The sequence below is a fragment of the Gossypium raimondii genome, chromosome 9, assembly GCF_025698545.1.
Source record: "Gossypium raimondii isolate GPD5lz chromosome 9, ASM2569854v1, whole genome shotgun sequence".
In the NCBI taxonomy this organism is placed as follows: domain Eukaryota; kingdom Viridiplantae; phylum Streptophyta; class Magnoliopsida; order Malvales; family Malvaceae; genus Gossypium; species Gossypium raimondii.
This window is the reverse complement of record NC_068573.1, coordinates 21380452-21397310: the sequence shown is the minus strand read 5'-3', so window position 1 is coordinate 21397310 and position 16859 is coordinate 21380452. Positions and strand designations below refer to the sequence as shown.

The following is a 16859-nucleotide window of genomic DNA, read 5'->3' as shown; positions in this document are numbered from 1 at the left end:
GCACAAACTCGGAGAACCATTCAGTCATCATCTGGAAAAAGGCTTCCTTAGCCTCTTTTTTTCGGCCCTCAAATACGGGCCTACTACCACTAGAAGTTTCCCCGTGTACAGAGGCTTGTGCAATACTTTCTACTTCATTAGAATCGGCTCAGTTGGATGACATCTTATCTAAATGAAAATATAATCCAATTAAGGTCAGAACTTATCACACTATCGCAGATTATATAATGGCATGTATTTCTAGACTCATACATGCTACATTAATCTGACAACAGACTAAACCTGGCTCTGATACCACTAAATGTAACAACCCTAAACCGTATTAGTCACCGGATTAGGATTACGGAGCATTACTGTACATTTGGAACATTAATACAAACATTTCAAACAACATCCAAAACATATTATAATATATTCACTCAAATACATATCATCCGTACATCGAGCCTTCAAAGCCCTAGAAATACCTTAGAAATGATTCAGGACTAAATCAAAAACATTTGGAAAATTTAGGAAAATTTCAAAAATTTTAGAAACAGGGGTCACACTGCCATTTGGTCAGGCCATGTGCCTCACATGGCTGAGACACACACCCGTGTCTCAAGCCGTGTAAGAATCAAAAAAAGGATACACGATCGTGTCTCAACCCGTACAACTCACTAAGTAGGGTCACAAGACGGTGTCACACGCCCGTGTGCCAGGCTTTGTAACTCTCGAAAAAGCCCCACAGACCCATGTGCTAGGCTATGTGTTAGGTTGTGTAACTGTCTGACTTGCATGCAATAAAACCTACAAGGGACACATAGTCGTGTCCTAACCCGTGTAACTCACTAAATAGTGTCACACGCCCGTGTCACATGCTCGTGTCCCAGGCCATGTGTTAGGCCGTGTAACTGTCTGACTTGCATGCAATAAAACCTACAAGGGATACACGACCGTGTCGTCAGGCCGTGTGTCACACATGGCTAAGTCATATGCCCGTGTCTTAGGCCGTGTGTCACACACGATTAAGTCACACGCCCATGTCTCAGTCTGTGTGTCACACACGGCCGAGCCACATATGAATTTGCCAAAAATCAGACCAATTCCATCACCAAATCATGCATATACCTAAAATACTTTTGTAGACATAATCAAAGCATCAAAACATGACCAAAACGTACATGTAATGACTAATTCAATACACAAAAATCAATCAACCAATATGTCATACAAGGCAACTCAAATGCAAACATCAAAACTTGCCTAAACATGCATATTAGGTCACATTTCCATAATTCACACATAATTCAACTTATAACAAACCATACAACAATTATGACCGTTAACACTTCAACATAAACTTACCATTTGAGCCATACCATTCATGCATCACAAGTACCAACATGACATAATCCAACCAACATCAAATGGTACTAAAACAACTTATACATGCCAAAATCATCAACAAACATTCAACTAGATACCAGCACAAGTCCACTTATACAAGTCCACTAAAACAACTAGCTACCGAAATTTATGTTGGATGGTGTGATAGATCTCTGACGATCTTTCCAACCGATCGACCTTCTGATAATCTATAAAACATAGGAAACAAAACTATGTAAGCACGTAATGCTTAGTAAGTTCATAAACATGAAACATAACTTACCATTCATTATAAAACATTAAGAATAAGCATAATATAATCCAACCATAAGCTTGGCACAAGCCTAAGCACTATCATCAAATACACAAGTTAGTGCATTAGTACATAATTCACTAGAATTAAACATATGATGATTCATTTCCATGTGAACATATATCATTTGAATCATTTAACATTTCCATGATCATATGCATATTACCATATGAAAACTTACCTTTTTAATCCTTTCCATTTCCCATTGAACTATATAGCATATCATCGGATACTCAAGAAAGCTCACACGAAGTGTGTGTAAACATATAATCGTAACCTTTCCTTTACATCATTGCTCACACAAGCAGCGCAACGGGCCTGCTCGCACGAGTTGTAGGTCGAAATGTAAGCAACATGATGCTGCTCACACAAGCTGTGGAGTATCCGTAACAAATGCAGGACCTCAGCCATCGGTAGGACATTCAAGACCAACACCCGAAACATGAAATCCCTAATGACATTCCATTTGCATCGTACAAATTCCTAAGGTTTAACTGGGACTCGATAACCGTCATGACATTTCTTTGTACATACATGGATTATTAACATTATAAATACATAATAGCGCATAATTAAATAACATAAACATAGTACTTCATACATATAAACTTACCACGACGATTAACGCTTAGGAATGAGATCAATTAATCCGACGCTTTAGCTTTTCCTCGATCTAAATTTGAACGTGGTCTATCTTGATCTAAATAGAAAAATTCAGTCTATTTAATACTTCTATTACACAATTCAATCCATATTTCATTTTTGCAAAATTATTATTTTACCCCAAACATTTTAACTTTTCACATTTTAGTCCTCAAGCTCATAACATAAAATTTAAACATTTTAATCCTCTTCTCATGCTAGCCGCATTATTTAGGGATCTAAATCAATCCATACAAACCATCATTTCATAAATTTACCATAAACTTTAATCATTTCCTCAAATAAGTCCCTAAATACAATTTTCAACAAAAATCACTTTACAAAACTTGTTTATTTATCAACAAGAACTCATAATCAACCATAACATCAAGACCATTCAATATTCATTCATGGCATAATCCTCAACCTTTGACAGTTTTACAAATTAACTCTCGGGCAAGCTAGATTAAGCTACAACGACTTCAAAAACATATAAATCATTGAAAACAGGGTTAAGAACACTTACATGCAAGTAAATTAAGCATGGACAAACAAGCTATCAACAATGGAGTCCTCTTCTCCAAAATTTCAGTCAACCATTAGTAAAAATAAAAGATGACATCTTTTCTTTACTTTTGTTTTAAGTTTGTTTATTAATTTACTATTTTAACCTTACATTTTAACTTAAAAATCACTTAATTTGTGTCCATAAAAGTCCACTAACTATTTGAGTGGTCTAATTACCATCTAAGTCTATGCACTTTTAAAATTCATAGCCATTTAGCCCTTTTCACAAATGGAACTCTACTTTTTCACTTATTAGGATTAAGCCCTTTTCACTTAATTATCAAGCAAACATCAAATTTTCTTAACAAAATTTTAATACGACCTTACTAACATCCCATAGACATTAAAATAATAATAAAAGAATAATTTACTCATCGAGTTTGTTGTTTCAAAACCACTATTTTGATTTCACTAAAAACGGGTTGTTACAACATTAGTTAGACTGAAAGGCATAACAAGCCACCCATACAATCTGAACTTAGTTTTAAAGGTTGTTTTCCATTCATCCCCAGTTTTAAAGGTTGTTTTTCGTTCTTCCCCTTCCCTCATACGAATTTGATGATAATTTTATTGAAATTTATTGAACCATGTAACTCATCAAACATGTCATCAAGTCTAGGGATTGGATGCTTATACTTTACTGTTATTATGTTGATTGGGCAGAAATCAACACACATTTGAAATGAACCATCTTCCTTAGGCACCAACAGAACAGGGATGGCACAATGACTTAAACTTTCTCTAATGTATCCCTTGTCTAATAGTTCATCTACTTGTCTTTGCAACTCCTTTGTCTACTAGGGATTGCTTCGGTAAGCTAGGCGGTTTGCAATGGATGCTTCGGGTACTAACTCAATTTGGTGCTCAATTCCTCATAAAGGTGGTAAACCTTTAATAGTCTCATTACAAACATTCGTATAATCGTAAAAAAGAGATTTAAACACACTAGGCAAAGATTGGTTAAGGTCAGTTAAAGATAAATAATTTTACCAAAACCTTACAAGGATACAAGGCTATTAGTTACAAGGCTCTCTGCAGATCTTTTACACTTGCAAATAGACTTTGCACTCTGTTTTTACCACTAGAAGATTCACTCACCATTGGGTCGTTTGAATTTTTAATTTTAGCACTAATGGCTTCTTTTCTCTCTGTCTTTTTGTTTGCCCTATCCCCTTAACTCCCTCACAAAATTTAATCATTTTCATTTGATCTTTATACACATTGTTGGTATTCAAAGGGGCTAGAGTAAATTTCCTCCCTTTAAAGATAAAGGAATATTGATTTTTTCTGCCATGGTGTATTACATCATGATCAAATTGCCACAACCTTCCAAGAAGTAAATGTGTGGCATGCATGGGGACGACATCGCACCATACCTCATCCTCATAATTGCCAAGTTTAAATGTAATCAAGGACTATTTTGCAATTGTACTTTGGAACATTCATTAAGACATTGAAGGTGGTATGGATTAGGGTGTTTTGAGCAAGGTAATTTCAAAGAGTCCACAGGATAGCTACTAACAACATTAGCACAACTCCCACTATCCATAATAAGTGAACACAGTTTACCTTTAATGAAATGCCAAGAATGGAATATATTAGTCTTTTGACCTGTCAAGATCATCCCTCATTTGGATGTTGAAGGTAGGCAATGGGATTCAGCTAAAATCATCCTCTTCATTTGGTGGTTCTACAACCCCTTCATTCATATCACTAGCAAGGATCATATTCTCCATAAATTTTGTCATATCTGGATTGTCCGAATCAAAAGTATACCCACCATTTTCTTTTATAAGGAGAAATCTAATGTTAGGGCAATCTCTACTATAGTGCCCACACCATTTATATTTGAAACACTCTATCTCACGAGTTTTTTTCATGTTTGAACCATCTGAATTGGGCTGCTTAGAAGGTATTTGCATTTTCATAGTAGCCCTACTCTTCTAATTTGATTTCTTAATATCACCACTTGGGAAATTGTTAGTATTAAAAAGTGGTTTTGAATTCTTAAAGTCAGAATTGGAACTGTTACCTTTGTAATATTGTGAAGTAGACAACAAACAAGAACTTTGTTCCTTCAATTGTTGTTCAATATCAATGGCTTTGTGAACTGCCTCCTCTAGATCTATGTAAGTTTGTAATCGTAAATAGTTGGATATAGGTTTGTTCAAGCCATCAATAAAACATATCATACAGGTCTCATCATCCTCTTCCATATTGCTTATTGCATGAGCATCTCCATCTCTTTGAAGTACTTATCAATTGATCTACTACCTTGAACAAGTCATCGAAGTTTCGTTTGGACCTCCCTATAATAATGAGAAGAAAAAATGCATTTTTGCATGACTTGTTTCGACTCCTCCCATGTGGTAATTTCTCTCTTATAGTTTTATTGATGACTTATTCCAAATTGAGTCCACCAACTCAATGCATAGTATGAGAATTCAAGGGTTGCCAATGGGACTTTCTCATCTTCTGGGCATCCATAGTAACGAAACATAAGCTCTATTTTTTATTCTCACCACAGTATGCCTCGAGATCATTCTTTCCACAAAATTGAGATTACGCCTAGCATTATATCTATGAGCACGAGGCTGTTCAACCTCAACATCATCATTAGCACCCCAATTTTGAGTCATTTGCTCAGTCTACAACTGATTCAAGGTATTGCTCATTGTCTGAAGTATAACATCCCTTTGTCTTTCTGTTGCATCTTGGTCCTCTAAATTTTGTTGCAACCTAACGAACATGTGTTCAAACTTTTCATTGACATGATTGAGGTCACGTTGTAATTTTGTTACAAAACCAACAAGATTTTTTATGGTCACTAGTGGTGTGTCACCCTGGTCATCTTCTTTCACCACTACGAGACATTGTGACAAATATGAAAAATAAAAAACATAGCATTCAAAAAGAAAAAAATTAAACAAATCTCACTGTTATGCACTCAAAAATAAAAAGGAATTCTCAATAAGGTAAGAATTAATATTGTGAGTCTTTTAAAAGTGTCAATATCAATCAATCAGAATTTATTAGAATCAAATAACAAAGCAAACCTAATAGCACTATGAGTCTAAAATCGGCTAGACACCAACGAATTATGTTGCATGGAGGAAGGAATGTGCAATGTGCTTTAACCTACTAACACAAGAAACAATAAAGTGCTAGAATGCGTAAAGGAAAAATAAAAAGAAAACACAAATGAAAACCTAAGGCTAAGAGTCAATGAAAATTGTTGAAACCCGAAAACCCAAAAAATTGCGAAACAACTTGAAAAACTAAGCTTTAGGTGTTCCCAATTTCCAAAAATCACAAAATTTAAATTGGAGCCTCCTCAAATAATGTGTATTCGATCTAGAAAATTTCGGCAGAAAATTCAACCCACAGAATATTTTTTTATTTTTCATTTTTTTCTTATTTTCTTTTTTATGTACTTTTTCGATCGCTTTTTTATGGAAAATATTTTTTATATTGTAATATAGTGCCAAGAATCAGTATTTAAAATTTTTGATCAATTTAAAAATGTTTACCCACTCAAAAATATTTTTTTCCGAACAAAATTCTAGGTAAAAATTGCTTATAGGTTGTTTTGTAATGGAAATCAATTTAGAAGTCAACCATGAACACCCAAAACGCCCAAATCTGATACAAAATGATACGGCACACATGCAGAATAGGATTTTAGCTTTTCCAAGTTGCAGATTTATCCTAGATCTCTAAAAGAACGTAAACTAAAATGAGAAACAACGAAAACATAATTGTTGTCACAAAGGGGAGTCAAACGAAATTAAAACAAAAGAAAGATGATTTGGCTGGTAAAGAGTCCAATAGAGAAAGAATTAGGGTTTCTTGGATGGAAAGAAATCGTCCTTGGACCTCAAGAAAATGCCCAACCAGGTCTAGAAAACAAAACACAAAACATATTTGTTAGAAGTGATTTTAAAGACAAAAGCAAATTGTTCTGCGCAAGAATATTTGAAACAGCAAGAAAAGATTAAAAATTATATTTTTGGTGTGTTTCTTGATGGAACAAGATAAGAGAACGTCTCTCTTGAAGTAATTTTAACCTAGAACAAAAATCAATAAAATAAGCAAGCCAAAACAGCAAGAACTAAATTAAAATAAACAAGAAACAATAATTAAGGCTAGGAAAGAGAAGATAATGTCCTAAAAAGCCTTGGAAACATTGGAAAACCACAACTCTTTTATATGGCTCTAGTTCCCCCTCCAAGAAAGAGATCTTGCCAAGAAAAAAGGTTGAAGATGATTTCCACAACCTAAAATATTGTTAAAATAGCTTCTAAAAGAAACTCAAGAGCAATTCTTGAAGAAAAACTCAAAAAGAATTATTATTAACTTAAAAAAAATCAATTATATGTATAAGGGTGGATGTCCATGGTACTTATAGGCCCCCAAAATAAGTTTTCCTAACCCTAATGGAATAACTAACAGGACAACTCAACAAATAAAAAAAATCAAAACAATTCTAACTGTGGACTTTTAATGGGAATTCGGCCAAAGGAATTAAATGGGCTCCGTGGGTTGAATCTTAGGCTGAATTCTTTACATGATCACCACCTATTAAAAAAATTGGACCTAAAGTTTAAATATTTTACAATTTGGGTCATTTTGATAATTTGGTCTGATATTCAATTAAATCACTTTCCAAACTTTAGGATGGGCTTGTAGACATCTTAATGGGCCGTTTTTTCAAAAACTTGGTCTTATATCCATTTTCTCTTGAAATTGGCTCGTTCAAGCTCGTACATGAAATCTAATGTGCCTTGGCTACAAGATTCGATTTTTTGGACCAAGATTTGAAATCTTGATTTTCTTGATTCTTGAAATTTTCTAAAACAGCAAAATTGGACCAAGATTCAGTTTATTGATTTTCTCGAAAACAAGAAAGTGAATCTTGATTTTCTTTTTTGGTCATGTGCACATCTAGGGCCTTGGTAATGAAGTCTTGGACGGTCCTATTCAATCTTGCTCGGATTTGTTTGGCCTTCGACCTCGTTATTAGGCCTTGAGGAAAATTGAGGCCATCGTATTCATGAGCCTGATTTTGGACCTTGCAACTCGTATCATAAGTGGTCAAATATGGCTCACCTCCCTTTCCTAATAACCTACTGGTGCATGGTTCACATTCACCTATTCGGTTTTTCCCTTAAAAGAAAATTTGTGGAGAATCAAAATTGTTTGATTGAATCTTGTGAATAATTGAATGTGAATATTATAAAATTGACATAGCATGTGATGCATACATGAGATAAGCATGCCATATAGTTTAGGAAAGAATGTCACATGTACCTGTCATGCATATATTGATCATACATGATTGAAATCGAAAATTAAAAACCTTACATGTTTTTTAAAATATTAAGTGGGAGAAGGTCCCTAAACATAGCCTATGACCTCTATCAATGGTCTCTTGTAATGGCATTAAATGGACTTGCCCCAAGGTAGACGTTCGCATGCGTTGGCATGTGGATTTCACTAAGGAGACTTCTTGAAATTAAGCAAAATTTTCTTATAATCATATGATAGTTGGACCAGTAGTAGGTATTATCATACGATACATTAAGAAATTTTATCTTCAAAGAGGACAACTAGTCTTAGCATGCTACTCGATGTGATTGTCCTGCAATGACTCATTTGTGGTGTATGACGCGATAGGTGTTGAGTTGATGGTTATACACTCAAGATCTTCTAGTTAAGTAACTCCCTACGAGCTCTGCTTGAGTTAGAATGATGGTCAAACATTACATGATTATTAGTATGTGTGAATGCCTAAGGAATTAGGTTCATGTACTAATTGGATTGAAGTTCATGTTCTTACTAGTTGATTGTGATCACCCAATGGTGGCTAAATTCAATGGGTGTGGTATTTATCGTTGTAACAGCTTACAATTGTTTTCAAGGTTTAATATAAGACACATGCATCATCTTATTGCATATCATAATGTTGGAAAATGTTTCCAAACATTTGCTTAATACAAAGATATCAATATATGAATGTTTTATTTTCAATTTAAAAATGGAATCAACTCCCTTATTGAACATACTCACTGAAAACAAACTAAACAAAAATAACTATAAGGAATGGAAAATGAACTTGATAATTGTCCTGAGTTGTGAGAAACATAAAATAGTTCTTGATAATAAATGTCCACTGGCCACTCAAGCTGAGGCTAAAAAATGCTGGGAAGAGTCTGATGAGATAGCTTGTTGCTATATGCTTGCAAGCTACTCTTTCTAAGCAACTGGAGAGCTGTAAAACTACTATAGTGATTCTAGATAAGCTAGAAGACATGTTCGGAGGCCAAACTGCCTTAGCTTGACAATCTGTCATAACTAGTTTGATGAATGCCCAACAAAAGCCCAACACTCTAGTCACAAATCATATGATCACTCTTATGGCTACTTTGTCGAGACTGCGAACAATGAGGCCAATCTAGACCAGGACACTTAAATTGAGATGGTGTTCAAAAGCTTGTCAATGGATTTTTTTGGTTTTCAGGCCACATATAACCTTGGCAACAAAAACCTAATGCTTACACAACTCATGAAGGAATTACATGAGTTGATTTTGAACAGTGTTCAGCCAATCCAAAAAGCAAAAACGAATATAGTTGTCACTTCTTCCTCAAAAGGGAAGGGAAAATGCACTAAGAAAGGCAAGGCTAAGATCTCTAGGCCACAACAAGTGGAAAGGAAGACAACCAGAAAGCTTAAAGACTTATCTATATCTAAATGTTTTTTCTGCAGCAAGAAAGGGCACTTCAAGGCAAATTGTAAAGAGTGGAAGGAATACTTAGCTGCCAAAGGAAAAGGTATTGAACTCTTGATGATAAAGGCCATCGATTCTAGAGCCACTAATCATGTTTGTGTTTCTCCACAGAGGTTCAAAAAGAATAAAGATCTTAAAGATAAGAACTTATTATTGAAGACCGAGAACGAGACAAGTGTGGTGGTTGAAGCAGTGGGAGAAGTACATCTTTACTTTGATAATTTTAGAAAGATTATTTTAAGAGACTTTTTCTACATACCAAGTTTCAAAAGAAACTTAATTTTTGTTGCATGTTTATGTAAAGACGGCTTGACTATGACTTTTAATAATAGAATTGCAATATTTAGAAGTCGCAATATTATTTGTAATTGATGGATGTCAAATAATATCTATTTTATCAAACCAACGATGTACATAGAGGTGAGCAAAACTCGATTCGACTCGAAAAAATCGAAAACAAATTCGAATTTCGAGTTAAACGAATCGAGTTATTCGAGTTAATCGAGTTATTCGAATCAACTCGAATTTTTTTCAAATTTCGAGTTCGAATCGAGTTGAGTTTTCGAATTCGAATAACTCGAATAATTCGAATATCAAACTATAATATTTTACATTTTTACCCCAAACTCCCAAATCTTTTTACTTTTCCCTCAAAACTTTTACTCCTTCCCACTTTCCCCCCAAAACCTTTACTCTCCTCCCCTCCCAACCCCCCAATCTACCTAAAATCCATTTCCCACCAAAATTTTACTCTCCCATTTATTTTTCTCAAAATTTTACTCCCAAAACCCTCAAAACCTTTTATTTTACCCAAAATTTTACCCTCCCACTTTTCCCTAAAACTTTTATTCACGTCCCATCCCACCTCCCATCTATCCCAAACCCTCCCTCCAATTTTTTTAATATTTTCCTCCAAAATTTTACTCCCCTATTTACTTTCCTCAAACTTTTATTCCCCAAAACTTTTATTTTTCCCTAAACTTTTACTTATCACCCTTAACTCTCAAATAAAAATTAAAATTATCCAAAAAATCACTAAACATAAATAGTAATAATTTTATTTATATCTACTATTTATATTATTAAATTAAATTTCACATTTTATATTATTTATATTATTGAATTGTTTAGTCATATTGAATATTTATATTAAAATTGAATTATTAATTATGCCATAAAATATTCGTGTTAAAATTTTATATTGGTATCAATTTCACATTTTATTTTTAAAATAACTTTTATTAAAAAATTATATTTTTACATTTAATATATTTTTCAATTCTAAAATACATAGTGACAAGAATCTGAAGATAATTGAAACAACTAAGCAAGCAAAGAAGCTAACCAGTATATAAAAAATTAATAAATAAATTATGAAGTGATGAAAGTTAATAAAAAAATTAATTAAGGTGGACAAATTTTATTACGATGGGTGACAATGGTTACAAGGACCCAAAATTATTTTTTAAAATTTAACTCGAAAAATATATTCGATTCGATTCGATTCGAATTCCATCTCACTCGATTCGATTCGAGAAAACTTCAAATAAAGTTAGGATGATAAAATGAGATTCGAAAACTCGATTAACTCGAAAATTTTTGATTCGATTCGATTCGATTCGATCGAATTCTCACCCCTAGATGTACACACTGCTTGAGACTAAAATATCGAATAAAAGACTTAAAACTTCTCACTCTAATGAGGCGTACCTTTGGCATTTGAGACTTGGTCATATTAACCGAGAAAGAATCACTAGACTTGTGAAAGATAGCATCCTAAGTTCTTTTAAAAAAGTTGATCTTCCACAATGTGAATCTTGCTTGAAAGGTAAAATGACTAAGCGACATTTTAATACAAAAGGAACGAGGGTCGAAAAACCCCTAGAACTTGTGCACCCTGACATATGTGGCCCCATGAGCATTAGTGCAAGAGGTGATTACAAGTATTATGTAACCTTTATTGATAACTATTCCAGATATGGGTATGTATACTTAATGCACTGCAAGAGTGAAACATTTGATAAATTTAAAGAGTTTCTTGCAGAAGTAGAGAAACAACTAGGTTTACCCATAAAGGCACTTTGATCTGATCGAGTTAGAGAATATTTATCTAGTAAGTTCTTTGGGTACCTCATTGAGAATGGGATTCTATCCCAGTTAACCGCGTTAAATACTCCACAACAAAATGGCATGGAAAATAGAAGAAATTGAATGTTGTTAAACATGTTACGTTCGATGTTAAGTTATTCGAAGTTACCAATCTCTTTTTGGAGATACATTGTATAAATGGATATTCTGAATTACATGCCAACTATGGCAACATCAAAAACCCCATACAAATTTAGGCATGGCAAGAAGTCAAATCTTAATCATTTTAGGATTTGGGGATGCCCAGCCCATGTATTGGATAAAGATGAGAGGAAGTTGGACTCACGAATAGAATTGTGCATGTTTGTAAGATATCCAAAGAGAAAAAAGGGTGGTTTGTTTTATAACCCGAAAGAGCAAACTATATAGTGTCAATTCATGCCACTTTCCTTAAAGAAAGTTACATGAATGACTTCAAACTTCGGAGTAAAGAGGTACTTAAGGAGCTTTCATGAAATATCTAAAACGTTACAAAAAAAGCTTCCAAAACCAACTCCTAATAATATATATGCAAACGATCAACAGTATAGGGAGCTTCAACGTAGTGGGAGGGTCTCTCATAGGCCTGAGATCTTCCAATATGGCAGAAGTGTTTTTAACACTGAGTCTGTCGAACAAGAAGATGATGACCCACTCACATATGACGAAGCGATGCAGAGTGTTAATTCCAAGCTCTGGGAAATAACTATGAAAGCTAAGATGGACTCTATGTATTCCAAATCAGTGTGGGAACTTGAAGACTTACTGGATCATAGGGTGTAAGTGGATCTACAAAAGGAAAAGAAATGCAGATGAAAAAATAGAAACTGATAAGGTTAGACTTATAGCAAAAGGTTATACTCAGAAAGAAGGTATCAATTACGAAGAAATCTTCTCTCTAATTGCCATGCTCCAGTCAATTGGCATATTACTATCCATTGTGGCAGCTCACGATTACAAGATTTGGAAAATGGATTTTCAAGACAGCATTTTTAAACAGCTATCTTAAAGGGAGCATCTTGTCTACATGATACAACTCATCGGATATATAGCTAAAGGAAACGAGCATAAAGTATGCAAATTGCTGAGGTATTGCTGAGTATTGGATAGAGGCCACTGAACGAATTTTGGAGGATTTGGGCTGCACTCCTGAGCAAAAACTTAAGGGTGTCGTGTCTCTATTAAGGGATAAGGCATATCAATGGTGGCAATCAATGGTTAGGGGTACGCTGCCAGAGCGTATTGATTGGGCTTATTTTCAAGACGTCTTTCAAGGTAAATATGTTGGCCCTTACTATGTGGAGGCCCGACGGTTGGAATTTATTGAACTTAAACGGAGAGACAAGACAATTTCTAAGTATGAGGTGGAATTTCTAAGGTTGAGCCGCTATGCACCTAGTATGGTGGCGTCTGAGCAGGAAAAAAGTCTTTGGCCCCCACAATACGGTACAAGCTGCACAATTAAAATCCGTATAGAAGTTTACTTCCTCTATTTGATGTTGATTAGAATAAGGTGTTTTAATCTTACTACATTACTTCTATTTGACTTTGATTAGAATAAGGTTATTAAACCTATAAATAGACGTAATCGTCTCTCCTCTTGTATCATTCAAATTCGACATAGTAAATTTTTTTCTCCTCTACTCGTGGTTTTTCCCAAAAGGGTTTCCACGTAAAATTCTATGTGATTTATTTTTCTCTCTTTCTTTGCGATTCATTGTCATTATTGACGTTCAATTTTACACTCAACAAGACATATTTGAAGAAATCTCAATTCCAATCCCCACACGGCGATATCATGTTTGACACTAGAACGTGATTTTCAGGTATAATCCCGGGTTGTGTACAGACATCCCACAAGGATACCCCACTCCTTCACCCAATTATCTCTCCAAAAATCCGCGTTTAGCCCCTTTCCTATGTTCCAAACTATGCCTTCCTGTGCTTTGCTCCAAACTCTGCAGATGCCCTTCCACAAATGAGATGCATTACTATCATTCAACACCGAAGGAAGCTTACCCACCCATTTATATTTCGCTCTAAGCACCTGCACCCATAATTGGTTCAGCTTCCTAATAATGTTTAAACCAACCTTCATGAGGAACGCATCATTATGACAACCAATCTTCTTGAAACTGAGACCTCCTTTCTTTCTATGTTTATAGATTTCTTCCCATTTCACAAGACTTATCCCTTTTTTCTCAGTATGACCCAGACAAAACTACGAATGATCCTCTCCATTTCAACTCAAACTCCTTTTGAGATTATCGTCGATCACATAGCATAACTGCTAATACTGCTTTAGCTAACAAAATTATATTTTTTTATAAACACTAAAAAGAATTTTATCGATACCTTTTTTGAACATACAACAAATCTCCCAAAAAAATAGTTTTTTCTTTAAAAAAATTTCCTTTAATTTGATATCTCTAGACTTAACTTAGATCATTCTTTTGAAATTAACACACAGTAATTGAGTCACTATTTCTAACATTGAAGCATTACAAAGTTGAGTGAACGTCATAATCAAACCATCAAATCAACTTCCACCGTTATTCACAATTTAGAGTTAAAAATAAAAAAAGAGAAAGGTTGGTTGTGGAGTGGTCCACTTTAAAACATGCCTCTCAGTGTCTCAATGTCAATTGCCATTGATGTTTATTGACTGACCACAAAAAGCAAACCATATTTGCTGCTAAATTTTGCATTTTTGTTTCCCCTAATGAATGTCTCAGCTTCCATCACACACATAGCAATCATCAGACCCAAAGCTGAGAGTCTTCATTTCTGCATAAATTTCTTTCATACTTTACATTCACTTATCATTCACTGTCCCTCGCTCTCTCAAGGGCACCCAACCCTTGCAGCTGATGAAAGGCAACAAAACTGCAAAAACACCAATGAATTTGCGATTGTAAGTGCATTTTTTTTCTGCAACATTTATTAGTTTAAATCTAAGCTTTCATAAAATGATATTTGGAAAATTGATTGATTTTTTGGAAAAATTGATATTTTTTTATATTTGGATGATTCTATCTAAAATATTTTTATTGATTGATAAAAAATTTGAGATTTTTTAAAAATTATTTTATTGAAACAAATACAAATATTTATTATAAAATATGATAGTAACATTTCTTTTGACAATAAAAATTTATTTTATAATAAGATGATATTTTATAATAATTAATATCATATAAAATTAATAATAAACAATGTCTAACTAAAACTTAATTTAAATTGCATATGAAATATTTGAGATTGGATAAAGACAAGTTAATGTTGGAATATTTCATATGCAATTAAAATTAAGTATGATTTAAACAAATAATCATATTTATATAATTAAAATATTCAAATTTTATACCATAAAACATTTACAATTAAATATTTATAAATTGTAATATATATTTATTATTAAAATATTAAGATAAATATTTTCAATAATATATTAAGAAAATTATTTTAAATTTAGAATTATTATTGTTAAAATTTATTATTAAAATAAAACATTAATATTAAATAATTAAGCATATGTGTTTAATAATATTGAATAGTAATATTCTAATACTTTTAAATATTTTTAAAAAATATTATTAATATAATAATATTAAGCTTGATTAAGTTAATTTTATATAAAATTATGCTCTTTTATGAAAATGACTTACCCTTTTCAAAATATTATCAATTTGAAGGAAAATGGGCTTATTTTTCGTCCTCCTATGAGTTATTTTCATTGATCAAGCTATTTTCCATGAAACAATACAGAAAATACGAAAATATTTTCCATAAATTATTTTCTGTAAAACAAACGCACACTAAATTAATGTTATTTCTATTTTTCATTTTCTTTAAAATTATCTATTTGAGCATTCATGTCCAACACCTATTCAAAAATCAAATGTGGGTAAAGAGATATAATACCTCCAAACACATGGAAAAACTTAACAAAAACAACAACAAATAAAAATAAAAATCAACATACATGCTTATATCTAACACTTACATTCAAATCTGAATAACATAACTTTCAAATCATAAATATCCAAGAAATCAGGGATTTCACCTTTCATCTATCATTAGCTTTCTCAAACTCTACCTCTTAAATTTGAATAAAGACTTTTCAAAATAAATAATTATTCACAAAACTAAATAAATAAAAATAATGAAAGCTTGTATCTTTTAACCAAAAAGACACTAAAAAACACTGAATTGCAACCATAAAGGCTACAAAAAGAAAACTGTAATGGGATTTGAAGAAGCCAAAAGACACATTGTTCCCTAGTATATATCCAAAGCAACATGAATCTTCAACTACCTATTAGAAGCGAAATATATAGCAAAATCCACGAAAATTTTTCTACCTTTTTTCTAGCTTGTGCTAATATGCTTGAAAAAAAACATGGTGGATACTAACAATTTGTCATTTAAAATCATCAAGTGAAGAAAATTTTGTGAAATTGCAGGAGACATGATTGTATAAAAGAAGGTAGTGGTGAGAGGATTTAGTCTCACCTTTATGTCAACACGCATGCCAGAAAGAAAGCTACAAGAAAATCACAAGCAATGCTTATTTTCTAAGAGCTATATTACTTCAACATAGATGTGAATGCCATATATGTCAGAATGGCAATCGTTAGATTTTTTAAAAAAAACATTCATGTATTTGATGGATTCTTGAAAATTAAATTTGTACATATGTTAAATATGAACCAGATACTTCTATATATATATAAGTCGGAGCCATTCGGTTTGTGGCACATTCTTCCCAGATTGGTGGAGGCATTGAAAATGTAGTTAGAGGAAAACAATAGGTATGCATGGTCACATAGAACATATACGAATGATGTAGATATAAACCATGTGCTGCCACCTTTTTAGGTTCTTGCTTTATTTTATTTTATTTTGGTTCTTGGGCTCATTTATGGTAGTTTTATGGTTTACGAAGTGTACACTTTTTTTTTTTTTTTGAAATATACAAAGTGTACTCGAGGCTGCAAGAAATGTGGAAGAAACGACGTGAAGGGCTTGTTTCCTCTGAATTCATCCCTC

At 33.2% G+C, this 16859-nt stretch overlaps 1 long non-coding RNA gene across 1 annotated transcript; it reads left to right on the top strand.

Annotated features, from left to right (window-relative positions):
- Positions 1 to 14496: 14496 nt before the first annotated feature.
- Positions 14497 to 16578, top strand: LOC128032441 (uncharacterized). Its single transcript, XR_008188589.1, has 2 exons — positions 14497 to 14721; positions 16274 to 16578. It is a non-coding gene; the product is annotated as an uncharacterized LOC128032441 (long non-coding RNA).
- Positions 16579 to 16859: the final 281 nt, after the last annotated feature.